This window comes from Eriocheir sinensis, chromosome 58, assembly GCF_024679095.1.
Source record: "Eriocheir sinensis breed Jianghai 21 chromosome 58, ASM2467909v1, whole genome shotgun sequence".
In the NCBI taxonomy this organism is placed as follows: Eukaryota; Metazoa; Arthropoda; class Malacostraca; order Decapoda; family Varunidae; genus Eriocheir; species Eriocheir sinensis.
Window position 1 is genome coordinate 9582804 of NC_066566.1, and position 26297 is coordinate 9609100.

The 26297-nt window shown below is 44.8% G+C and overlaps 1 protein-coding gene and 1 long non-coding RNA gene across 8 annotated transcripts in view; both read left to right on the top strand.

Moving 5' to 3' along the window:
• Positions 1-26297, top strand: part of LOC126985136 (TATA element modulatory factor-like) — an 80342-nt gene that overhangs the window by 10955 nt on the left and 43090 nt on the right. Inside the window, exon 1 of one of the 6 annotated variants that reach the window (XR_007738332.1) lies at positions 18032-18134. The exons of 1 other annotated variant lie outside the window; for it this stretch is intronic. The gene's annotated coding sequence lies outside the window, so the exon portion shown is untranslated. Of the gene's footprint in view, positions 1-18031; positions 18154-18224; positions 18420-26297 lie in introns of those variants that run through there. 4 more of the 6 variants (XM_050839685.1, XM_050839688.1, XM_050839687.1 and 1 more) reach the window with 4 other exon arrangements.
• LOC126985144 (uncharacterized) lies at positions 23292-25479 on the top strand. 2 transcript variants are annotated; one of them, XR_007738348.1, is made up of 2 exons: positions 23292-23908; positions 23997-25479. It is a non-coding gene; the product is annotated as an uncharacterized LOC126985144 (long non-coding RNA). The 2 variants fall into 2 exon arrangements; XR_007738347.1 differs by having other exon boundaries at positions 24041-25479.

Consider the following 26297-nt stretch of genomic DNA (forward strand, 5'->3'; position numbering starts at 1 on the left):
CCCGCCACCTGCTGCACACCACACCACACAACACAACAGACCAGGCTGCACCCCATCACCACACTACACTACTAACTCTTGCACCACACCGCACCACATAACTTGCCCGCACATTCCTACACGTATACTTACACCTGTGCCCTGACATCACGCGACCTACTAAACTACCATAAGCATCTGTTATCGACACTACACTAAGCATCTGCTACACCACACGGCGCCACACACCTTAGCCACACCACTGCCTATGCATTTTTCCAGCCACATCCCATGAAACTCCTACCACATTTCAGCTCACCTTGACGTTTTACTTGCAGACCCTGGACACACACAGACACACACACACAGGACTCAGGGAACCCGCAAAAGTGATGGTCATTAAAGTTAGTGTTTGAGATATTCATCCAATTTGTCCATTCATCGTTAAATTCAAGGTATACCGAAATGTTATGCTCGATTTATTGTAATGCAAGTGACGTAAAATAAACGCTTTTTGCTGCAAACACACACACACACACACACACACACACACACACACACACACACACACACACACACACACACACACACACACACACACGCCTTGTTATACATCGTCACACCTCCAATGGCATTCACGCCCACGCCTGCACTCACACACACTCCCCTCAGCACGTAATCCTCCACCAACCAAAACATTAAACAAATTCTGAAGGTGAACACACGGTGCTTATATATATTTTTTTTTGAGTGTTCGAACCCAAGCAGCAACAAGCCTTACAAGGTGTGTGTGTGTGTGTGTGTGTGTGTGTGTGTGTGTGTGTGTGTGTGTGTGTGTGTGTGTTTTGCCAAATATGAAGAAGTTTTGTGGGTTCCAAGGGTGTGGTGTGGAAAGAGCTACGCACTTGGTATACACACACACACACACACACACACACACACACACACACACACACACACACACACACACACACACATTCGTACCTTTCAAATTGGATACCTTGATATGGGAGAAACAGGCAACACGCGAGCATGCTAAAGTCTTATAGTTTAGTGGAGAAAAACGTAGGGGACACACACACACACACACACACACACACACACACACACACACACACACTCACACACACACACTCGATCTGTTTTTTGTTGGTGGCCGAATTATGCAAGGGACACATGCACTCAGTCCCCGACCCGGCCTCTATCTATCCACCTATCTGTGTGTGTGTGTGTGTGTGTGTGTGTGTGTGTGTGTGTGTACATTATGTTTTGTATATGTTGGCAGTGAATCAACTTCTGTCGGCAGTGGGGCGCTTTCTCTCTCTCTCTCTCTCTCTCTCTCTCTCGTCTAATTACGTATGTCACTGCAGTTCGCTGTACAGTAATATAGTGTCCAGTCAAGGTTATTGGGTTACATTAATAGCGGTGACGTCACTGTGTTTGTATTCACCGTGCAGAGAGAGAGAGAGAGAGAGAGAGAGAGAGAGAGAGAGAGAGAGAGAGAGAGAGAGAGAGAGATCTTCATTAAAAAAATCATAAAAAACAGACCACACAAACAAACCGTGTTCCAAATTTTGTTTTGTCCCTAATCCCAGAATCCTTATAGTCAACACAAAGGGTGACGTCACGAGAGAGAGAGAGAGAGAGAGAGAGAGAGAGAGAGAGAGAGAGAGAGAGAGAGAGAGAGAGAGAGAGAGATTCCTAGCTGTTGTTATCCGGATGATACACAAGTTAAAAGTAAACATGCGTACCAAAAAAAGGCAAAGTTTTGAAACCTTTTAAACCCCAGTAAGGAAGTAATGAAATTGGATATCTGAGAAGAAGGTGGCAGTGAATTATCATCAGAGAGAGAGAGAGAGAGAGAGAGAGAGAGAGAGAGAGAGAGAGAGAGAGAGAGAGAGAGAGAGAGAGAGAGAGAGAGAGAGAGAGAGAGAGAGAGAGAGAGAGAGAGAGAGAGAGAGAGAGAGAGAGAGAGAGAGAGAGAGAGAGAGAGAGAGAGAGAGAGAGAGAGAACTCATCCTGGGAGAGAATATTACTCAAAACAAAAAGTAACAAAACAGGTTCCTTTCGACCACGTGGTTGTGTTGGCTCAGCTGGTAGTGCCTCAGGGGGTGGGAGCGAGGGGGGTGCAGTGTTGTGCGTAGGGATGCGGGAGGACGTTGCTGGGGATAGAGGGAGAGAGGCGGGGGAGGAGAAGGGATTGGGCGCTTTTGGGTGAGGAAGTGGGATGTATGAGATAACGTGTGGGGTGTGGGGGAGTTTGGGGTAAATGGAATGTGTTGGGAAAAAGGCGTGGGAAGGAGGTGGGGGAGAGAAACCTAGAGTAGTGGGTTAGAAAGTGGGGTAGGGGGTGTTTGGGGTTTGTGAGGTGGGAGAGTTTTGGGGGTTGGGGAAGTGGAATGTGTTGGGGAAAAGGCGTGGTAAGGAAATGGGAGAGAGAAACCTAGTGTAGTGGGTTAGAAAGTGGGGTAGGGAGTGTTTGGGGTTTGTGAGGTGGGAGAGTTTTGGGTTTGGGAAAATGGAATGTGTGATGATATAGGGTTGGGTAGGGGGTGTTTGGGGTTTGTGAGATGGGGAGAGTTTGGGGTTTGGGAAAATGGAATGTGTGATGATATAGGGTTGGGTAGGGGGTGTTTGGGGTTTGTGAGATGGGAGAGTTTGGGGTTGGGAAAATGGAATGTGTGATGATATAGGGTTGGGTAGGGGGTGTTTGGGGTTTGTGAGATGGGAGAGTTTGGGGTTGGGAAAATGGAATTTGTGATGATATAGAAGAATTTGGGGTTTGGGAAAATGGAATGGGTGATGATATAGGGTTGGGTAGGGGGTGTTTGGGGTTTGTGAGATGGGAGAGTTTGGGGTTGGGAAAATGGAATGTGTGATGATATAGGGTTGGGTAGGGGGTGTTTGGGGTTTGTGAGGTGGGAGAGTTTGGGGTTTGGGAAAATGGAATGGGTGATGATATAGGATGGGGTAAGGGAGTGGGAGAAAATCCTAATATATGATGACGCGGGATGGTTTTATGCACGGTGTTAAAAGAAGATTTGAAAAGTTTTACGTAGGTAGCGTTGTGTGTGTGTGTGTGTGACCTTGGAAGAGGCTTGATTGTAAGGTTGGGGGATGTATAACAGGCGTGACGTGGTGGGGGCGAAGGCAGTGACGGGGGAAAAGTTGGAAAGTTTCGTTTAGTCGGCGCAACATGTGAAGGGGGAAGGGGTGTGGGTGAAGCAAGTCTGGGTACGTAAGAATGTGGATTTAATTATGTGACGCAAGGACAAGGACGAGGATGACTGGGATGTATAAGTGTTTTCCGAAATTGTGACGGGGAGGAGAGTGGAGCAAGCGGAGGAGGATGTGGTGTGTGGAGGAGGAGGAAAAGGAGAAGAAGAAAAAGAAAAAAGAAAAAGAAAAGATAAATAATAATAATAATAATAATAATAATAATAATAATAATAATAATAATAATAATAATAATAATGAGGAGGAAGAGGAAGATGATGATGAGAAGAAGAAGAAGAAGAAGAAGAAGGAGGAGGAGGGAGGAGGGAGGAGGAGGAAGAGGAAGAGGAAGATGATAAGAAGAAGAAGAAGAAGAAAAGTGTAATCGTTAGTGGATGCTGAGGTAGCGAGTATATATAGTAGAAGCAGGAAGAAAGAAGAGGAGGAGGAGGAGGAGGAGGAGGTAAAGATGGTAGGATGATAATGTTACGCAAATAGTCTTACGGCCGTAGTCTTCCTTCCTTTTTTCGCGTTGTCTCGCCGCGTTACTGAGTTGCCATTGTTCTCGGGGATGTGCTGGCGGTTGTCTACGTGAGGGTGACGTGACGTTGATGTGCTGTGGTGTGATTATGATTGGGATGGGATTGTCTTGATGTGCTGTGGTGTGATTATGATTGGGATGGGATTCTTTTGATGTGCTGTGGTGTGATTATGATTGGGATGGGATTGTTTTGATGTGCTGTGGTGTGATTATGATTGGGATGGGATTGTTTTGATGTGCTGTGGTGTGATTATGAGTGGGATGGGATTGTCTTGATGTGCTGTGGTGTGATTATGAGTGGGATGGGATTGTTTTGATGTGCTGTGGTGTGATTATGATTGGGATGGGATTGTTTTGATGTGCTGCGATGTGACTATGAGTGGGATGGGATGTTCTTGGTGTGCTGTGATACGGGTGGAGTAGGCGATTGAATGTTGTGGTTCTTTCTTTCTCATGTGGTGTGGTTGGGATGGGTGGCTGGAATCTGGAGAAAGGAACAACAGGTGGCGTGGGGTCCCGTGGTATGCAGTGACCAATGAATGGAATGTGGGTGTGGTAGGTGTTGGAGGAGGGAAAGGGAGGGGGGAGGCGGCACTTTTCACGGGGGTGTGGTATGAATGGATGGGGTAATGGGTGGAATGTGGCTTGAAGGGGCAGTGGGACAGGGAGTGTACGGGAGGGATGGAGGCTATTGTAGTTTGGGATGCGGGAGGGCTGACTGCGTGGGGGAGGCTGGATGGGGTGATAGAGGTTTAGATGTGGTGAGGGCAGCAACAATTCTAGGGTCAATTTTACAGTCAAGTGTAACAAGTCTGTAAGCTCCCCAACCAAACACAACATACGACGAAAATTCCTTGTAAAGTGTTTGGTGTTGATATAAAAAGTATGAAATTTTAGGAATCCACACAGGAAATTTCTTTAATATCTGGTACCGAGTAGAAATAACGGATCATTGTAGAGAATATAGTTTGGTTTGGGCGCTTACGTTGACTATGCTGGACTGTCGAAGTGGCCCCTTGGTTTGATAACGGTGTGGATGTGGTTAGGACAGCAACAATTCTAGTCCTGATAAAGGTGTATATGTTTCAAGAACAGCAACAATTCTAGTCCTGACAAAGGTGTATATGTAGCAAGGACGGCAACAATTCTATCCCATGTGTTAGAGTGATTGGGGTGAACATCTGCTTGGGACAACAGTTTCATAAGGAGTTCTGGGGTGATTAGGGTCTACTTAATATTATACACCTGATTTTTTAAACGTCGTATTAGTGTTCATCATCAATAACGTGACTGATATCTTGTTTTGACCCGTTTTTGAAGGCGTGGTTAGTTGATTTTTTATATCACTTTTTACGTTAGTTTTTAATTTATCGACTGAACTCTGAAAATCTAACACGTGTAGATCTTGTTTTGACCCGTTTTTTAAGGCGTGGTTAGTTGATTTTTTTATATAACTTTTTACGTGAGTTTTTAATTTATCGACTTAACTCTGAAAATCTAACACGTGTAGATCTTCTTTTGACCCGTTTTTTAAGGCGTGGTTAGTTGATTTTTTATATCACTTTTTACGTGAGTTTTTAATTTAACGACTTAACTCTGAAAATCTAACACGTGTAGATCTTCTTTTGACCCGTTTTTTAAGGCGTGGTTAGTTGATTTTTTATATCACTTTTTACGACTGAGTTTATAATGTGTTGACTTAACTCTGAAAATCTAACACGTGTAGATCTTTTGACCCGTTTTTTAAGGCGTGGTTAGTTGATTTTTTATATCACTTTTTACGACTGAGTTTGTAACGTGTTGACTTAACTCTGAAAATCTAACACATCTCGATCTTCTTTTGACCCGTTTTTTAAGGCGTGGTTAGTTGATTTTTTATATCACTTTTTACGACTGAGTTTATAATGTGTCGACTTAACTCTGAAAATCTAACACGTCTAGCTAACTCCGTGCCAAAAAGGGAATTAAAATGGCAAACTAGCCACATAAACACTAATACGACACTTAACCCGGTAGCTGCGGGGATCATGTATCTTAAAGGTCCCTCTAAGTTAGAAAAATGAGAAAAATCTAACACGTAACATAAACACTAATACGACGCTTAACCTGGGATCATGTATCTTAAAGGTCCCTCTAAGTTAGAAAAATGAGAAAAAAATCATCACACACAAACCATTTCATAATACATATCAACGCATTTGTGATCAGTTTATGCATCATCTATTTTGGGGGGTATATATCATGGCAAAAATTTGGCCCGTCGCTGGTACACGGTAAAGCCACAAATTTGGCCCGTCGCTGCTACCGGGTTAAAGGCGATATTAGTGGCAACAACAATAACGGAGGTGGTAAGACTATTGGGATGTACATGTGGGAGAGAAAACAGTTAGGCCGGCAATGTTCATGGATGGCGTGCGAGGACTGGCTGGTATGCATAAGTGAGAGGTCGTAGTGGATGAGGCGTTATCGACGGTAAGGATAATAGTGGCAACAACAATAACGGAGGTGGTAAGGCTATTGGGATGTACATGTGGGAGAGACAACAGTTAGGCCGGCAATGTTCATGGATGGCGTGCGAGGACTAGCTGGTATGCATAAGTGAGAGGTCGTGGTGGATGAGGCGTTATCGACGGTAAGGATAATAGTGGCAACAACAATAACTGAGGTGGTAAGACTATTGGGATGCACATTTGAGAGAGTCAACAGTTAGGCCGGCAATGTTCATGGATGACGCGCGAGGACTGGCTGGGTATGCATAAGTAAGAGGTGGTAGTGGATGAGGCGGGATCGATGTGGGGGGAGGGGGGGTTAGGGCATGGGTTGGATCAGAATGAACTCGTGGGTAGAAAGTAGTGTAGGTTACGTATGTATGGTAGTGGATGATTGATATTGTTGGTAGGGGAAAGCAAGGCACCGGTTGGACAGTTTAACCTAACCTAACCTAACCTGAACACATGGAGTGAGAATGTGCTTAGACTATGTATATGGGGTGGTGATGAAGTGGTATTGTTGGTAGAGAAAGCAGGGCACCGGTTGGACAGTTTAACACCACCAGAATGAACATATGGGTAGAGAAGATGATTGATATTGTTGCTTTTAGTATGTATGTATGGTAGTGGATGATTGATATTGTTGGTAGGGGAAAGCAAGGCACCGGTTGGACAGTTTAACCTAACCTAACCTAACCTGACCTAATTAATGTACCAGAATGAACATATGGGTAGAGAATGTGCTTTAAGCTATGTATGTGTGGTAGCGGATGATTGGTATTGTTGGTAGGGAAAAGCAGAGCACCGGTTGGACAGTTTAACCTAACCTAACCTAACCTAACCTAATTAATGTACCAGAATGAACATATGGGTAGAGAATGTGCTTTAGGCTATGTATGTGTGGTAGCGGATGATTGGTATTGTTGGTAGGGAAAAGCAGGGCATTGGTTGAACAGTTTAGTATACCAGAATGAACAAAAGAGTATATAGAATGTGCTTTTGGTTATGTATATAGTTTTTAGTGGATGAGGTGGTATTGTTGGTAGGGGAAAACAGCGCCTCGGTTGGAAAGTTTGATATACCAGAACGAACATATGGGTAGAATGTGGTTTTGGTTATGTATATAGTTTTTAGTGGTTATGTATATAGTTTTTAGTGGATGAGGTGGTATTGTTGATAGGGTAAGGCAGGGCATGTGGTGGTTAATTTAGTATACCAGAATGAACAAAAGAGTATATAGAATGTGCTTTTGGTTATGTATATAGTCTTTAGTGGATGAGGTGGTATTGTTGATAGGGTAAGGCAGGGCATACCAGAATGAACATGAAGGTAGAATATGGTGAAGGTTATTATTATTATTTTTTTTTACAACAAAGGAGGCAGCTCAAGGGCACACAAAAAAAGAAAACAATAATAAAAAAAAGCTCGCTACTCGCTGCTCCTAAAAAAGAAACAAAAGAGGTGGCCGAAAGCAAGATCAGATACGGGAGGAGAGATGTCCTGATACCCTCCTCTTGAAAGAGTTCAAGTCGTAGGCAGGAGGAAATACAGATGAAGGAAGATTGTTCCAGAGTTTACCAGCGTGAGGGATGAAAGAGTGAAGATGCTGGTTAACTCTTGCATAAGGGGTTTGGACAGTATAGGGATGAGCATGAGTAGAAAGTCGAGTGCAGCGGGGCCGCGGGAAGGGGGGAGGCATGCAGTTAGCAAGTTCAGAAGAGTAGTCAGCGTGGAAATATCGATAGAAGATAGAAAGAGAGGCAACATTGCGGCGGAATTTAAGAGGTAGAAGACTATCAGTATGAGGAGGAGAGCTGATGAGACGAAGAGCCTTAGCCTCCACTCTGTCCAGAAGAGCTGTGTGAGTGGAGCCCCCCCACACATGAGATGCATACTCCATACGAGGGCGGACAAGGCCCCTGTATATGGACAGCAACTGTGCAGGGGAGAAGAACTGGCGGAGACGGTACAGAACGCCCAGCCTCGAGGAATCTGATTTAGTAAGAGATGAGATATGAAGTTTCCAGTTGAAATATGGGTGGAGGATAATTGTTTGTGGAAGGTGTAAGTCTGTATTGGGATGTGACGAAACTGTAAAAGATGTTGGATATGTTTTGTTAAGCCTCCAAGTACATGTGGGTGGGAGTGTTGGGATGTGATGAAACTGTAAAAGATGTTGGAGATGTTTTGTTAAGCCTCCAAGTACATGTGGGTTGGAGTGTTGGGATGTGACGAAACTGTAAAAGATGTTGGAGATGTTTTGCTAAGCCTCCAAGTACATGTGGGTGGGAGTGTTGGGATGTGACGAAACTGTAAAAGATGTTGGAGATGTTTTGCTAAGCCTCCAAGTACATGTGGGTGGGAGTGTTGGGATGTGACGAAACTGTAAAAGATGTTGGAGATGTTTTGCTAAGCCTCCAAGTACATGTGGGTGGGGGTGTAGGTGAGGAATTAAGGAGCGGTGGGAGGTGCATTATGCTGAGAGACAACTTTTGGGATGTGGTGGTGGTGTGTGGGAGGGAGAACTGGCCGGTGGAGTGTTGGCAGGGTGGGGAGGAGGGGTAAGGTGGATGGTGGAAGGACAACTGTGTGGAGTGGTGTTGTATAGGAAAGTTGTCTTCTTCTCTCTCTCTATGTTTATGAGAGAGAGAGAGAGAGAGAGAGAGAGAGAGAGAGAGAGAGAGAGAGAGAGAGAGAGAGAGAGATTTAATTTGATTTGATTTGAAATGTTTATTGACATATTTACAGCCAAAAGGATGGGGCAGAGAGAGAGAGAGAGAGAGAGAGAGAGAGAGAGAGAGAGAGAGAGAGAGAGAGAGAGAGAGAGAGAGAGAGAGAGAGAGAGAGAGAGAGTGTTAGGTGGTAGCTGGGCGGGGCAGTTGATGTGTGGATAAGACAGCAGATCCATCAATCCGCACCTTTCTGTGATAAGCCACGAGTCTCCTCTCTGGTGGCTGTCAATATCTGCGTCGTGCCACGTTGACTTGTTCTCCGTGGAGCGGCCCAAACGATGTAGGATATATTTTTTTCTTAAACTTACCACCGCCCGCTTTTTTCTGCCCGCCTTATCTAGTTACAAGCCTTAACCCGGTAGCTGCTGGGATCATGTTTCTTAAAGGCCCCTCTAAACGAATTAATGAGAAAAAATCATCTCTCTCCCAAATCACTTCATAATATATATCAACGCTCTTGTGATCAATCTATGCATCATCTATTTTTTTTTATCAGGGCAAAAAATGTGGCCCGTTGATGTTAGCTACACGGTAAAGCCACAAATTTGTCCCGTCGCTGCTACCGGGTTAAGCTGCTAGAGGTAAGAAATCATCATGAGTAGAATAAACGACAGCAAAATTATTGTATTCGTCATTCCCTTCTTCGACAGAAAAAAAAAGTAACATTTGTCTTGTCAGGATGAACGGCATTCTGTTCCTGCCCCTGCCCCTCCCCGTGCTCCTCCTCACGTACCTGTTCCTCCTCCACCTCAGCCTCACCCTCCTGCCCTCTTGCCCGGGCGTGGCCATCAACTATTGTCTAGGGAAAATCTGTGTGGCAAGAGTAGTGAGTCGCCATCGCCGCCGCGCTGGTGTTTCCATACACAAAGAAAACAATAGTAAACATTTACCTACATTCACTTCACAATTACGAAATATTTCCTCAGCATGCAGCTTCTCAAATTATTTTAAACATTAACCATTACCTGTCGCGAAAACAACAACAACAACAACAACAACAACAACAACAACAACAACAACAACAACAACAACAACAACAACAACAACAACAACAACAACAACAACCCGCATAAGCTGCATTGGCTTGGGATATACAATAGAAATCGAAACTTTTATACTACAGCCTACCCTTATATATACACAAAAAAGTTGCGAAAATACTACACACACACACACACACACACACACACACACACACACACACACACACACACACACACGTAAAGTAAAGGTAATACAAACTATTTTTATCGATACCTCAGGATTCAGCCCACGCAGCCTTCAGCAAGAAAAAAGACAGAAAACATGTTAAGAAAGTCAAAGGTGAACTATGACTCAATGATCCTGCGTGTGACCATTGAAGAGTCACACCTGGGCGTCCTCAGCTAACAACACATCCTGTCCTGTTGTATGGCACATTGAAGTCACGTCTGCTCGACCTCTTGTTGACGATAGAATGGCTGAAGAATTTTATTATATCCGTGACCCATGTCTTCGTTATTATTAGTATTGTAATAATAATAGTAAAAACATAAATAATAATAATCCATGAATTATTATCATTATTATATATCATCATCATCGTTGTTCATACTACTACTACTACTACTACTACTACTACTACTACTACTACTACTATTGATAATGATAATAGTAATGATAAAATTATTATTATTGTTATACTTGTTTTTATTATTATTATTATTGTCATTATCATCATCATTATCATCCATATAACCATTGTAGCTGCGGCACCACGACTGCATACCCCAATGAATCATCATCACATAATTTATCATTAACTTTCATATCATCATCATCACTAATTGTATTAAAATTAAAATGCTAACGGGAATACAATCAGACAAAACGTAGTGGTATTAGACTTTATCAATTTTAGTGTGAGTGTTATTGATGTAACTCCTCGGTAGTAATTACTGGTTGGGCAAGAGTGAGTCAGCCAGCCAGACGGAACGTAGATAGTTCAGCCACGCACTCGACTTCTTCTCAGTACAGTGGAACATTAGGAGAAACACGAGTGGCGCAGTAAGGGCAAGAAAAAATAAATCATGCAGTCAGCCAGCCAGACGGGACGTAGATAGTTCAGCCACGCACTCGACTTCTTCTCAGTACAGTGGAACATTAGGAGAAACACGAGTGGCGCAGTAAGGGCAAGAAAAAATAAATCATGCAGTCAGCCACCAAGATGAAATGATAAAGGCCACAATGGACATGCGAGGATTCCTTCAGCGAGGACCGTTGTGAGGCGCGGGAGGGTGTGGGGAAAGGTGAGGCGGCGATGGGGTGAAGGGTGAAAGGTTATCAGATGGTTGGGCAATAATGGGATGCAGGGTGAACTGGTTACTCTAGGGGAGAGGAGACGGAGATGAAGTAGTAGTAGTAGTTGTGGTAGTAGTAGTAGTAGTAGTAGTAGTAGTAGTAGTAGTAGTAGTAGTAATAGGAGGAGGAGGAGGAGTAGGAGGAGGAAATAACGTTAATGATGATGATTTGTGAACCTCGTAAATTACAGGGCGATGAAATTACTGGGTGGGATTAGTTGATTTGTATTTGAAGTCAGTAGAGGAAGAGGAAGAGGAGGAGGAGGAGGAATTAGTGGAAATACTTTGTAATGTATTCTTAGACTGTGCCTTATAAAGTTTATGGGCATGCATTTCTAAGGAACATGTGTTTGGGGTCGATGGAAGGAGAGGAGAGAAGAGGAAAGAAGGGAAGGGAAGGGAAGGGAAGGGAAGAGAAGAGAGAGAGACTGGATCGACTCTTCCTCCTTGCCTCATCCGTTGGAGGTGACGTCACGCGGGATGATGTCACCCCTGCAAGTGGAGGTGGACTGTGCCGCGTTGGGAGTTACTCTGTTCCCCTCTTCCGCCTGGAACTACAGTGCCTGCCTCGGATGCGTCTTTGCCCCCTTGTTTCTTTGCGTCCGGATGTGGGTTCAAGGCACTGTTCTTAGCTATAGCGTTTCATTAGGAGGATGAAGCTAGGGAAACCAGTGCCATTTTGGGGTGGATCCGTGTGTACTTGCCTCCAGACCGTTTGTATTTTTAACGTTTCAAAAGCTATTAATTTTCTTGCCGGGGAAACGCGTCAAACCCAGTGCCCATTGAAAGTGGATCCGTGTGTCCTTATAGTTGCAGGCACGGGGCCGCTTCTGCTTCCAACGCATTAGAACTTTATGGCGGACGGTGAAACGCAGGTCTGTTGCGGACGTGTTCATGTGCTTGTGTGTTGCTTGCGTGGCAGTGTGTATCGTTCTTAGGACTCGTGTACATTTATTGCCTCCTAGACATCTTCAAACATTTCACATTAGGAGGAAAAGAGCAGTAAAAAGATAACTTATCAGTGGTGCGTCCGTTGGTGTGTGATCTTTCCTGCCTTTGGTCTTTTCGTTCGTGTCTACCTCTCGGGGAATATGGGTCGTATTACAAGACATTTCGCCGCCCAAGAACACATATTTGGCAAGGCTTTCGTATGAGTTTTGGCATTTCCAGGAGTAGTTTTACGACCCTGGTGGTAGTTTGACCCTTCTTCTGTACCGAGAACCTCAAGAAACGCTCATTAGAACCCGACTGACCCCCTCTTTGGCCTTTAGAAATAGATGATGTGAGAAGCGAAAGTGTCTTGTAATACCGACCTATGTGTTTCCAAGTCGTCAAAAATCCTTCATACTAAAAAACAGGAAGTGAAATACGTGTAATAGAATACTCTGCGAACTTACTAAGGGGAGTTTCAAACTGTTTGGGAACCTTGGAAGAATCAATACCCCTCCTCGGCTAACACCTTGAACGGGCTTAGTGATATAACGGGCATTGGAACACTCAAACAAAGGGAGGAAAATGCAGCATTGTAAATACTTCATGGAGTCTTTTTCTTTTTGTGTATAACTGTCTTGGATGCGTGCGAAACCTGCTTGAGACCGCTAGAAAATATTCAGACACGTAGGAAGAGACAACTGCCATCCTTGCACGAACCTTGTAATGACAGACACCGGAAACCAAAACAAGGGCCAGGCTTCGCATCCCGCCCTAAAGAACTGGTAAACATGAATGACCTCTCTCACCACCTTGAACGACCCACACTGATACCTTCCGTTTATCTTACCATTAAATACATTTTTCAGACAAGTTACCGATATGTTAGACAATATTGTAAGCTTTGGCAAAGATGAACGCCGCCCACATTCTGCTATGTGTCGTGAGAACGAGTAAAGTGTTTTTTCGTTACTTCCCGGATACCTCAGGGCAATGTTTGCGATTGCTGTAAGATTATGCTGCCTTCTTCCACCCCAGGATTGCCAGGTTGTAACTACGAATGCATCATTGCGAATGATAACACAAGTAAAGAACGGGTTTCTGTACTCTCCAAAGCTGAACCAAAACTGTTTGGGGGCTTTTGGAGAGGGCGTAAGAGTGAACGCGTCTGCCCTCCCCTCTTTAACGCCTCTTATTGGTAGTGACTCATAGCCTATCGACTTGTATCCGTCTGTGGGCCTCGTCTGTTGCCAGGGGAAGGACAAGAGAGAGTCAGAAGTTTAGAAGAGTAGCAGAGTTCTTTAAAGAGTACCTAAAGGTGTCAAGGTAATCACAAGGGGGATTTGGTGCCAGCAAAGAATGCTAAGAAAGTAGCAGATCTTATGAGGGGCGTTCACTGAGTGTCAGGAAGGGCTTGTAAAGGAAGGAAGGAACCATTTAAGGACTGCCAAGTACTGCCAGTGGTAACACTGGTTGCTGAGCGCTGGAAAGAAAGATGTGCCTGTGCCAAAGGAGGAAAGGAGCCATTGTGGGAATGCCACGGAGCGTTAGGACTGAAATGAGGATGCTAAATGGAGCTTTATCAAGAAGAAAGTTGAGATGAATGGGTCATAAAGGGATGTACTAAATATTAGTAATGCCAAGGGAACCCTTGATATGTAGTAGTGAGTGCCAAGTGCTGCTTATGAGGATACAGTTTCTGGAGGGGGGGGGGGGGGGGGGGCCTCAGGAGCTTTTTTTTTGTAAGTATAGTGTTGAGAAGGGGATTAGAAACTGTACGTTCACATTGCCAAAAGAAAGTTTTAGAGGAGACTCGGAGGGACACTGAGTGTGATGAGACGGAACGTGGCACTCACACACACACACACACACACGCATGTGGCAGCTAAATCAGTGTGATAAATTGTGCAATATTTTTTTTTAACTTATTATTAGCAGTTAATAGTGCTGATATAATGGATGCTGTGATATCATTATATATAATGAATTTGCACCAAATATTTGCCAACACGGCCTTCAATACACAATACAACTCATAACACACAATGCACGGCACACAACACTTGAACCCGTAAACACAAAGTACACAAAGCACAACGAAACCAAACAAAACACCGAACACAAAGACGTGACGTCACAGTAGTGGTGGTGGTGGTGCTAGTGGCGGGGATGTTCACAAAAGAGTGGGGAGAGGAGGATTCTCTCTCTCTCTCTCTCTCTCGTGTATTTCGCAATGTCACTAGGCACACTTCCCTCCAAATTCCTCCTCCTCCTCCTCCTCCTCCTCCTCGTTCTCCTCTTCTTCCTCCTCATTCTCCTCTTCTCCTCCCCGTCTCCTCTTCCTCCTCCGGAAGCTCTCTAGGGGGTGAGTGCCTCTTGCCTTTCCTCCTCCCTCCACTCTTGAGAGGAAGCTGCGCCCTCTCTCCCTCTGCTGCCCCTCCTCCAGTTCCCTCCTCTTATTATTCTTTGTTCGGCCTCCTTACTTACTTCATCCTTTCCTTCCTTCTCTCCCAACTCCCTTTCCTTTTTCTGCCTTCCTAATTCTCTCTCTCTCTCTCTCTCTCTCTCTCTCTCTCTCTCTCTCTCTCTCTCTCTCTCACACACACACACACACACACGCACACACATTTATAATCGTAGTAGCTCGTGTATATATTTTTTTTCTGAAACACGTATCTACAAGGAGAAGTGTTTCTTGATAATCATTTTACCGTGCCTTGTTATTTTCCTTGAACGGTGTTGTCTATGGCGGGCATTTTTCTTTTTTTTCTAGTGTTCGTATCTTTATTTTCCCGTGTTATATTTAGTCTATGTTTGCCTCTGTGCTTTTATTGACCGTCGTGTCCTAAGTCTATATACACCAAGTCAAGTCATGCGCAGGTTTGTGGGAGGAGACACGGCAGAGGCGTGGTTTATGCGTGACACTGCTTGGAGCCAAACTAGAGAATATAGAAACAGGGATTTGGAGAAAACGAGGAAAGGCATACTAATTTAAATCAGTCACTTCAACATGGCCTCCCTCACACCCCACGCCGCCGTTTTTTTGGCTCCAAGTGACGTCATCCCGTTGCTCCGTCCCAAAACCGCCGCCTGCGCGTACCGGTCGCAGTTTGGTATATATAGACTTAGGTCGTGCCTTTGTTGGTTTCATTTCCGAGGGCATGGGTTAGCACTAAACACTGTCCCCAATAACTGACACTACCACCAGGGAAGCAGTGCCACCAACAACGCTTAATGTTACATCACCACACCATCACTCGCCACCACCGCCAGAGCCAGTCATAATTATCTCCTTACTACACCACCATATTTTTTTTTTTTTTTTTTTTTTTTTTTTTACCATTGCAATAGTAAACGACCTGACTACCACGCCCCTGCTCCTCGTTATCACACCACTGCTTCTGCTACTACTACTACTACTACTACTACTACTACAGAACTAACAACAACAGCAGCAAGACCAACACCAACAACTGCTGCTACTTCTATTTCTACCTACTACTACTACTACTACTACTACTACTACTACTACTACTAATACTAATACTACTACATAACTAACAACAACAGCAGCAAAACCAACACCAACAACTACTACTACTACTACTACTACTATAAAAAATACTTCTACTTTCCCCTTTAGCCCCTTTCCCTTTACTGTGCCTCTTTGCTGCTGTTGCTACCAGATCACGATTCACACACACACACACACACACACACACACACACACACACACGAGTTACTACCGATGCAGCTGTCTTATTACGAAGTTCGGTATTAAGCTTTAAAGTTCGTCCAACACTTGATCTCCCGCCTCCACACCCTCCCACCCACTTACCAACACCCGTTATGTTTTACTTGGTTTGTTTACATTGTTCCTCACTCTGCCTGTGCGGTAATCAGAGTTAGAGATGAAGATAATGATGATGTCGGTAACGGTGCTGATGAGAGTGATCGTTATAATTATTCTCTTTAATCGAGTGTATGCGTTGAAACGAGGTTAATTTGAAGGATATGTATGATTGAGAAAAAGTAATCAACAATTTAAAAAAGCATGCGTGGTGTATATTTATTATGTATACAGCGAAGGCGTCATTCCTTGATTCAGTGCAAATTCCTCCTTCGCTCCCAACCATATCGTTGGACTCACTCCGCCGATACAACGTTTCCTACAGCCATAACCAATACTCGTCGCGCTGAGCTAAGGGATAGGGAGTGACATTATAAAGTGATATTATTCGTTTAGTCAGAATTATATATTTACAATAACGAGCCTGGAACATTATTGTAAGAGTAGAAAATAACGTGAAAGGAGAATTCAATAGGGCAATAAAAATGTTTAGCGGTTACGAAGAGGCTAAAAATAACATTGACAAGCAAGGAATCACTCAGAAAAGCCATGAAACGAAGTGTTGATCCACAATGCTGCTTATTTATTTATTTATTTTTAATGTCGAAGAGACGAGTAATTATGTCAAGGAAGACAAAAGTATCATTTAATATTTTACATTGGGTGTAGGGAAATTAAAGATGCGTAGAATGGGCTAAAAACACTGTTAAGTGGTGTCAATCATATCTTTATAAGGATTAGAATAACGTAAAGAGTATGAATAAAAGACGAAGCGATTCTGGAGAAGCCATAAATGAACTCTAAAAAGTCAGAAAACAAGCCTTTTGTGTTGCCTTCTGCTGAACAAAAGAAGGAATACAAAAAAAGAAAAGAAAAAAAAAAAACCTCGGCCTCAACTCTAGCAAACTTACAATGAAACACCAGATGAACTAAACAGAGAAACGCAACCTTTAGAATGTGCTGGTGTTTGTTCTGGGCCGCCGTGTGTACAGATATAAATATACCGTTGAAAAGCAGAGGTCGTTGAATCTGAGCGGAGTGAAGGCTGCATCCACAGAAGCGAGAAAACAAGCTCATTTCCTGCCTCTCCAACACCTGCTGGAACAAAAACAAAAACAGCTTTCATAGAGTTCTTTTGCTTACTTTGGGTCTTCACCACTGGTTATGGAGCTTGTAATGACAAAGAAAAGGTTGCGAGGAGCCAAGAAATAATTACATGTCCTTCACCTTCCCTGCTGAACTAGGCCAAAAGCACAGCCTCCTAATAGCTCCTTTGTTTACTCCTGGCTGTCACCGTAGCTTGAAGTGGCAACAAAGAAGAGGTTGATAGAAAGCGGGTCAGGAAGTAATATTCTCCGCTGCCGCCTTCCATCCCATCTGAACTAGCCACAGAAACACTGCCTTTATGTACTATCATTGTGAGTTGTGGGCCGCCTTGTGTGGCTCCAGATGGGGTGAGAGCAGGCCGCGTGCACACTTTGGCATGTGTGGTCTGGAGTCCTGTGCCCCGCCCCGCCCCGCCCCGCCTCGTCCAGACCCGACCCTCCGCCGCGTGGGTGTGTTTTGACGCGCCACACCCCCTTCGGCAGCGCTTCCCTCCCTCCTCCCCCTTCTTCGCCTCTCGAGCTCTTCCCCTCCTCCTCCCCTAATCCCTGATCGGCGTAGCTCCCCCAGCTCGGTCCGTAACATTGTTCCCAGATGCACCATGCCTGAGGTTTCTTTCTGCGAAATATACTTTATTTTATATATCGCTGGCGCTGGCTCCTCATCGTTCTGTCTCTTCTCTCATTACTTAAGTGTGTGTTTTCTTCCGGACTTCTTCCTCCTCTTTCCTCTCCTTGCCCTCCCTTCTCCCTCCTCTCTCAGATAACGATAACCGTGGCGTCATCCAACGCGCTAAGCCAATCGGAGCCTCAAGGGGTGACGTCACGGCTAGAGGTGACCAATCGCACGCTTCCAGGGCTGACCAGAGAGAGAGTGCCGAGCCGCTGCTGGAGACTCGGAGCTCTCGGAGTCTCGCACACTCTTGTCTTTCAGTCATGTGAGAGCCGCTGTGGGGTGAGTGTGTGCGGCCCGGGTGTGTGTGCAGGGCGGTGCGTGCTCAGGAAAATCCATAGTGGAGGGGGAGGAGCGGAGGGGTGGTGAGGGATGCAGGACACCCTTACCACTATCACCAACCACCACGAGACGTCCCCACCACCACCACCACCGCCACCATCGCGATCAATGCGTCCCGGCGGCGGCTGTAGAGGAGGCAGCTTGGCGCGGCTTGCCCTCCCATCCTCCTCCTCCTCCTGTTCCCTCCAACGTCTGGCTTGGTGGCCCGTCCCGGTGACACTACTTGTAACGACCTGGATTGTGCTGTGCTGTGACGTGGTGTTGTGCGCTAATGTGACGTATTGCGACCTGAAAAAGAGTCCTGTAATACTTACGGTGTTGACAAAAGTATACTAATGCAGTGATGGCAATAACACGACCTTATAGTTTAAAACACGACTCATACGTTGCTTTGAAATGACATCAACATACCTTTGCCCTTTTAAAGTTGTAATTTTAAATGTAATGTGGAATTTTGTGCATTAGTGTTATAAGAGGATTGTGATATCAGGCTGGGTGTGATTACGACATTTCTAGCGATAACCTGAGGACTTGCGATAACGTGACGAAGACTTGTCCTCCTGCCGCGGTGAAGATAAGGATAATGGGGAGGGGGTGGGGGTTATTAAGGGTCACTGAGGGTCTGCCAACCTCCTTTTCCTTCCTCTTGAGATGTTGCTACGGCGGTGGTGGTGTTGCCGTGTGAACACCCGAGTTTCGATCAATGTGTTGCGATGCGTCGTGGTAGTGCTCCTGTTGTTTGTCTTGTTTAGTGTTGCTGAGGAGGGTGCTTGTATAAGTATGCCTCTGTATGTGTGTGTGTGTGTGTGTGTGTGTGTGTGTAATTCACCTACTTTCGCCATACTGGACAGAATTACAAACTTAGCGCCGTATACTAAACATTTCGTCCCCCAAGTTCACATATTTGACAAGGCTTTCATACGAGTTTAGGGCATTTCCAGGAGCAGTTTTATGACCCTGGTGGTAGTTTGACCCTTCTTCTGCGCCGTGAACCTAAAGAAACACTCATTAGAACCCGATTGATCCCCTCTTTGACCTCTAGAAATAGTTGATGTGAGAAGCGAAAGTGTCTTATAAAACCGACCTTAGTGTCCCGGATCAGCCTTGGGTTTTCACTCTTGGGTTACTCTCCTTTAGCGATGCCAGATCACCACCTTGAGGGGCGGAACACGACCTCTACCCGATACCCATTCCCAGTTGGGTGCACAGGGCCGCAGATGGAAGGATTACCCATTTGTCTCAGCTCCCCTCGGGAATCGAACCTGTGACTCATCGGTTACGAATCGAGCGGGATAACCATTGTGATACGGAGCTTCGTGTGTGTGTGTGTGTGTGTGTGTTACGAGAAACGAAAAATAGTGGTTGGTAGTGATGATAATGGGTTGGTAATAATTGTATATGGGCTGTGAAGAGATGGCACAAAGGTGGTGTTAGTGTGTTCAGTAGTGTGCCTTTGTGATGGTGGTGAAGCAAACAGCAATATAGTTAAAGTATATAGTAGTGGTGGTGGTGGTGGTGGTGACGCAACGGGGAGGGGATGTTGTCGAGGGAGTGTGATAGTGCAAGCTTCCTGTGGCTGATAACGATGTCCAGCTCTCTTGTATGCCTCCACCACCACCACCATTGCTGCTACTACTACTACTACTACTACTACTACTACTACTACTACTACTACTACTACTTCTATTACTACTATTACTACTATTACTATTACTACTACTATTACTATTATTGCTACTACTATTACTACTACTACTATTACTACTACTACTATTACTACTATTACTATTACTACTACTATACTACTACTACTACTACTACTACTACTACTGCTACTACTACTACTACTCAAGGCGTTACGTGTGTCATCAAGGCTTCAGCAGGGCACCCGTCACTCATTCCCCATGCCCTACCTGTCACTCTACCGTACTTTGATTTCCATTCCTTCCCCAGCCCTACCCACTCTGTCTTCCCCAGGTTCATTACCCCAGAAACATCTATTTACCCTCCTTACCCATGTCCCTCCCCAGTTTCATCCTTCCCCTGGTTCGTGCCCCACTCCTGCCCTCCCCAAGCTGTGCCCCGCCCCTCCCTGCTCCTCCCTGCCCCCAGGATGTCAAAGTGAAGGTGTTACGCCACATGGAGGTTGGAAAGGCCACGTCCCCCCCCCCCCCCCCTTTACTGGTGAATCACCCCAAGAGGACTTCTCTCCCCAGCCCTCTCTCTCTCTCTCTCTCAATATCATGTACCTAAACAATTATACACACACACACACACACACACACACACACACACACGCAATTATGTTCAAGTGTAAATATTATGAAACTGGAAATTGAAAGTGTTTAAGCATTGTTTGATCTATGTGTAAATGTGTGTGTGTGTGTGTGTGTGTGTGTGTGTGTGTGTGTGTGAGAGAGAGAGAGAGAGAGAGAGAGAGAGAGAGAGAGAGAGAGAGAGAGAGAGAGAGAGAATTCCCACCACATACCTTAAACTTTAATAATATTCCGTCCACCTCTTCGACCCTACCTCACCTCTCCTCTCCTTTCTTCTCCTCTCCTCTCCTTTCCTCTCCTTTCCTCTCCTCTCCTCTCTTCTCCTCTCCTCTCCTCAACCTACCTCTCTACCTTCCCTTCATTGTTCTTCGTCTCTCCTCCTCCTCCTCCTCCTCCTCCTCCTCCTCGGGGTTATGATGCTGCCACGAAAGGGAAATGGGCGGCCAAGTTTTTTATGACCTTGAGAGAGAGAGAGAGAGAGAGAGAGAGAGAGAGAGAGAGAGAGAGAGAGAGAGAGAGAGAGAGAGATTCATGGAATGCGAAAGGAACGTGATAGGGAGGGAGAAGAGAGCGAAGGAGAGCAAAGGAGGAGGAGGAGGAGGAGGAGGAGGAGGAGGGTCATTGCAGGGTGGGTAGTACTTAGTAACGCGTCCCTCCCCATCCTTTCCCCGTCCCAGCATCCCAACCTTCTCCCTTTTTCCCACTCCCCTCCTCTCTCTCCCCCCTACCCACTTCTTGTTGCCCCGCCCCACCTCCCCTCAACACCCCTGTAAGACCTACCTGTAAACCCGTAGCGTGTGTCCTTGTCGATCAGGTGGTCCCGTAGTTGCTGACCTACCTGTATATATGTCACCTGGGAAGTATGGACCACGTGAGGGGAGGAAAAGGGAAGCTGGACATAGAAGGATTTTGTTGGTTCAGTGTTGTTGCGAGCAAGTGAGAATTGTTATATGCAAATTAATGTAAACCACGGAGTAAAACGAAAGGAAAACCAGCGGGATGTGTGTGTGTGTGTGTGTGTGTGTGTGTGTGTGAGAGAGAGAGAGAGAGAGAGAGAGAGAGAGAGAGAGAGAGAGAGAGAGAGAGAGGTTAGCGTAAAGCTGCAACGTTCTAGCGAGTGAAGAATGAAAAAAGTAGTAAAGATGTCTTATGAAGGAGCGCGATGTCAGACAAAAGACATACAAAAATAAACGGGGCCGTGATCGTGTAAACAGTTGATTAAAACGTGAGATGGGAGAGGAGTGAAATACAAACAACGGAGGGTGCCTTGTTGTAATGCAACCAGGCAGAATATATTCGTAGTCATGGAGTAAGAGCAACATAGCATGAATTAAATAGATTGCGGAAGAAATATACCGGTATATAAAAAAATAGAAATAGTGACGTTGCACTCAAAAAAGTAGGAAATCCTAGGATGAAAACTAATACTTCATGATATAACAATCATCATTATCATCATCATCATTATTATTAGTAGTAGTAGTAGTAGTTTTCTCGTACTACTACTACTAATACTAATAATAATAATAATAATAATAATAATAATAATAATAATAATGATAATACGTGTAATAATAATAATACATGTAATAATAATAATGATAATAATGATGATAGTTATGAAAATATATTTTACTCAGATAACAAATAAAAGATAATTAGAAAATATCACCTTCGGGAGTGCTAATTAGCTGCGACCCGGCATCCAGTTCATTAACTGAAGGAGCACTCCGACTGAATATTATATTTTATTTCTTGAACGTCAGCTGCTGACCTACTGAAAGTTTATTTACATACATATGAAACATCTGGGCCCTGCTCCACTTACAATGTTCAGAACTCTAGAATAATGAGAATCAGCCACATAAGTATGCATCAACATTATACTGTAGTGGTGTGAATTTCGAGGTGGCTTGGCAAGGACAGACGACCCGAGGCAGCGCCCAAAGGTGGTCAGTTTATGGATACGTGGTAGAGGTCACCTAGAACCCTGCGCGGCTTTTTGTTCCTTCTAGAATGAACAGAGTTAAAGGTCATCCGGCTCGTGCGAATACAGTACGGTGAACTTAGCGACGGGGATGAGATTTGATCAAGAAAAACTATAAGACCTGCAGACGTTTGTTTACTTAGTCGTTATGCTAAATCTGCGTCATTGTCTGCGTCTGCACAGCGTTCCTCCTGAGTGCCTGCATTGCCTCTCCCTCCCACCCCTCCTCCTCCTCCTCTGCGGCTCTGCTATATCTCGATCCGGTTGTGGAGTGGTCATTAGGTAAGGTGCAATGGAGGAGGAGGAGTGCATACCTCAGGGATCCGGGTTGGTCAGGCGGAGAGCGGGACGGAGGGATCTGGGGGGTGAGGAAGATAGGTTTCAAGTTAGGTATGCTGGTAGGTAGGGTGAGAGAGAGAGAGAGAGAGAGAGAGAGAGAGAGAGAGAGAGAGAGAGAGAGAGAGAGAGAGAGAGAGAGAGAGAGAGAGAGAGAGAAAGAAAGAAAGAAAGAGAGAGAGAGAGAGAGAGAGAGAGAGAGAGAGAGAGAGAGAGAGAGAGAGAGAGAGAGAGAGAGAGAGATTCTACGTGCATCTTGCCCGAAAAGTAATGATGACGTTTACGTTTATTATTTGAGAGGAAATAACAGGTGTGTGACAGGTAAGAGGGAGGGAGGAAATACCCTCCATCCCTCCCTCCCTCCGGTGTGTTTGGAGGGAAGTTAGGAAAACACGTAAAGGAGGAAGGAAAGTTTGACGTATATGGAGAAGGAAGAGGAAGGAGTGAAGGACGAATGAAAGAGAGAGAGATCGTTAAATGGAGAGAGAGAGAGAGAGAGAGAGAGAGAGAGAGAGAGAGAGAGAGAGAGAGAGAGGGAGAAAAAAAAAAAAAGTAGATAGATAAGTTGAGAGAGAGAGAGAGAGAGAGAGAGAGAGAGAGAGAGAGAGAGAGAGAGAGAGAGAGAGAGATATTAATAGCAGTTCCTTACATTTAAAGAGTAAAGGAAGATGCTTGGGGTGACTAACAACCAAGAAGGATGAAAACACGGAATTAAAGTTAACGATGAGAACTGAGAAATAAGCTGAATCACGTCTTGTTATGGAGAGGAAGGAAGGAGGAGGAGGAGGAGGAGGAGGAGGAGGAGGATAAACAGTATAAGCGATAAGTGGTTAATAGAGAATAACAGATAGAGACGAGTAGTTGCAGGTAGATGGACAGGTGAAGAGAAGAATAATAAGCATGGCGTGGAGTGGTTGAGAGGGACAGTCACGTAATGAGGTCACTGTGAGAGCAAGGAGGAGGAGGAGGAGGGGGCGGGGAGAAGGGAGGAGAAGTAGAGTGAAGTAGTAAAGGAGGAGGAGAGTGACGAGGCAGAAGTACGAAAATGAGCAGGAAGGAAAGAGGATAGAGGTAGAAGTACAAGGATGAGCAGGAAGGAGAAGGAGAGTGACGAGGTAGAAGTAAAAGGATGAGCAGGAAGGAGAAGGAGAGTGACGAGGTAGAAGTAAAAGGATGAGCAGGAAGGAGAAGGAGAGTGACGAGGTAGAAGTAAAAGGATGAGCAGGAAGGAGAAGGAGAGTGACGAGGTAGAAGTACAAGGATGAGCAGGAAGGAGAAGGAGAGTGACGAGGTAGAAGTACAAGGATGAGCAGGAAGGAAAGATGAGAGTGAAGAAGCAGAAGTACAAGTATGAGCAGGAAGGAAAGATGAGAGAGTGGAAGCAGAAGTACAAGTATGAGCAGGAAGGAAAGAGGAGAACGAAGAAGCAGAAGTACAAGGATGAGCAGGAAGGAGAAGGAGTTAGGCGAGTGAGAAGTACAAGGATGAGCAGGAAGGAAAGAGGAGAATGAAGAAGCAGAAGTACAAGGATGAGCAGGAAGGAAAGAGGAGAATGAAGAAGCAGAAGTACAAGTATGAGCAGGAAGGAAAGAGGAGAATGAAGAAGCAGAAGTACAAGGATGAGCAGGAAGGAAAGAGGAGAATGAAGAAGCAGAAGTACAAGGATGAGCAGGAAGAAAAGAGGAGAGTGACGAGGTAGAAGTACAAGGATGAGCAGGAAGGAAAGAGGAGAGTGAAGAAGCAGAAGTACAAGGATGAGCAGGAAGGAAAGAGGAGAATGAAGAAGCAGAAGTACAAGGATGAGCAGGAAGGAGAAGGAGAGTGAAGAAGCAGAAGTACAAGGATGAGCAGGAAGGAAAGAGGAGAGTGAAGAAGCAGAAGTACAAGGATGAGCAGGAAGGAAAGAGGAGAATGAAGAAGCAGAAGTACAAGGATGAGCAGGAAGGAGAAGGAGAGTGACGAGGTAGAAGTACAAGGATGAGCAGGAAGGAAAGAGGAGAATGAAGAAGTAGAAGTACAAGGATGAGCAGGAAGGAAAGAGGAGAATGAAGAAGCAGAAGTACAAGGATGAGCAGGAAGAAAGGATAGGACGATCAAAAAATTATTAGGTGAAAGTATTAAAAGGAGGAGAATGAGAAGTAAAAGAGTTCAATGACGTCATGAATGATAAAAAAGAGAGAATAGGAGCGAACTAGGATAAAGAAGAGGAGAAAACCGTAGAATATGTAGCGCAAAAATAACAAGTAAAAGAGAGCAGGGACGTGATGGATGATTAAAAAAAAAGAGAATATGAGCGAATTAGGATAAAGAAGAAGAGAAAACCGTAGAATATGTAGCGCAAAAATAACAAGTAAAAGAGTTCAATGACGTGATGAATGATAAAAAAGAGAGAATAGGAGCGAACTAGGATAAAGAGGAAGAGAAAACCGGAGAATATGTAACGCAAAAATAACAAGTAAAAGAGAGCAGGGACGTGATGAATGATAAAAATTAGAGAATAGGAGCGAACTAGGATAAAGAGGAAGAGAAAACCGGAGAATATGTAGCGCAAAAATAAGAAGGAAAAGAGAGCAAGGACGTAATGAATGATAAAAAATAGAGAATAGGAGCGAACTAGGATAAAGAGGAAGAGAAAACCGGAGAATATGTAGCGCAAAAAATGATAAAAATGATAAAAAAAAGAGAATAGGAGCGAACAAGGATAAAGAGGAAGAGGAAACCGGAGAATATGTTGCGGAAAAATAAGAACCAAAAGAGTTCAACAACGTAATGAATGATAACATGAGAAAATAATCAAACTCGGAGACACAAAGGAACAAAAAGGAAGAACAAACAACAGCAGACACAGGAAGAGGAGGACGAGGAGTAGGATTCCTTCGAGTGCATCCTATCCCAGACCTCCTGTGGCGACCCTTTCACTAACCCGGGTCTCGAGGGCTCGTGACCACCTGGAGGGCAGCAGCTGGGGCGTCTTGGGTGACCTTGGGAGAGGGTGGGGTTAGGCTGATGGGGTGTTGGGGTCTTGGGGGTGACTGGGGTAGAGTGATGGGGCGTTGGGGGTGACTGGGGTAGGGTGAGGGGGTGTTGGGGGTGGCATCTTGTTGATCGTATTGGGGATGGGAGTGGTGGGTTGCGACATGTGTTTGGGGATTACAAGACAAGGCAAACAGGGAGGAAATATGCATTCATCTTTCCATTATCTCTCTCTCTCTCTCTCTCTTGACCTTTCTTCCTTCTTCGTTCTTGCAAGTAAAACAACACACAAAAAACTCCCCCTTTCTCTTTCATCAGTTTTTCTTCCTTTTTTCCTTCGTCCATTCAAAACAAAAACAAACTGCTCTCTCTCTCTCTCTCGTTGCTGGGTCTTTGATTTCGTTTACTTCTAGATTAAAAATGGGCAGACTACCTAGATTGGAGCATAGGGTCTCTCTCTCTCTCTCTCTCTCTCTCTCTCTCGCTCTCTCTCTCTCGTTGCTGGGTCTTTGATTTCGTTTACTTCTAGAT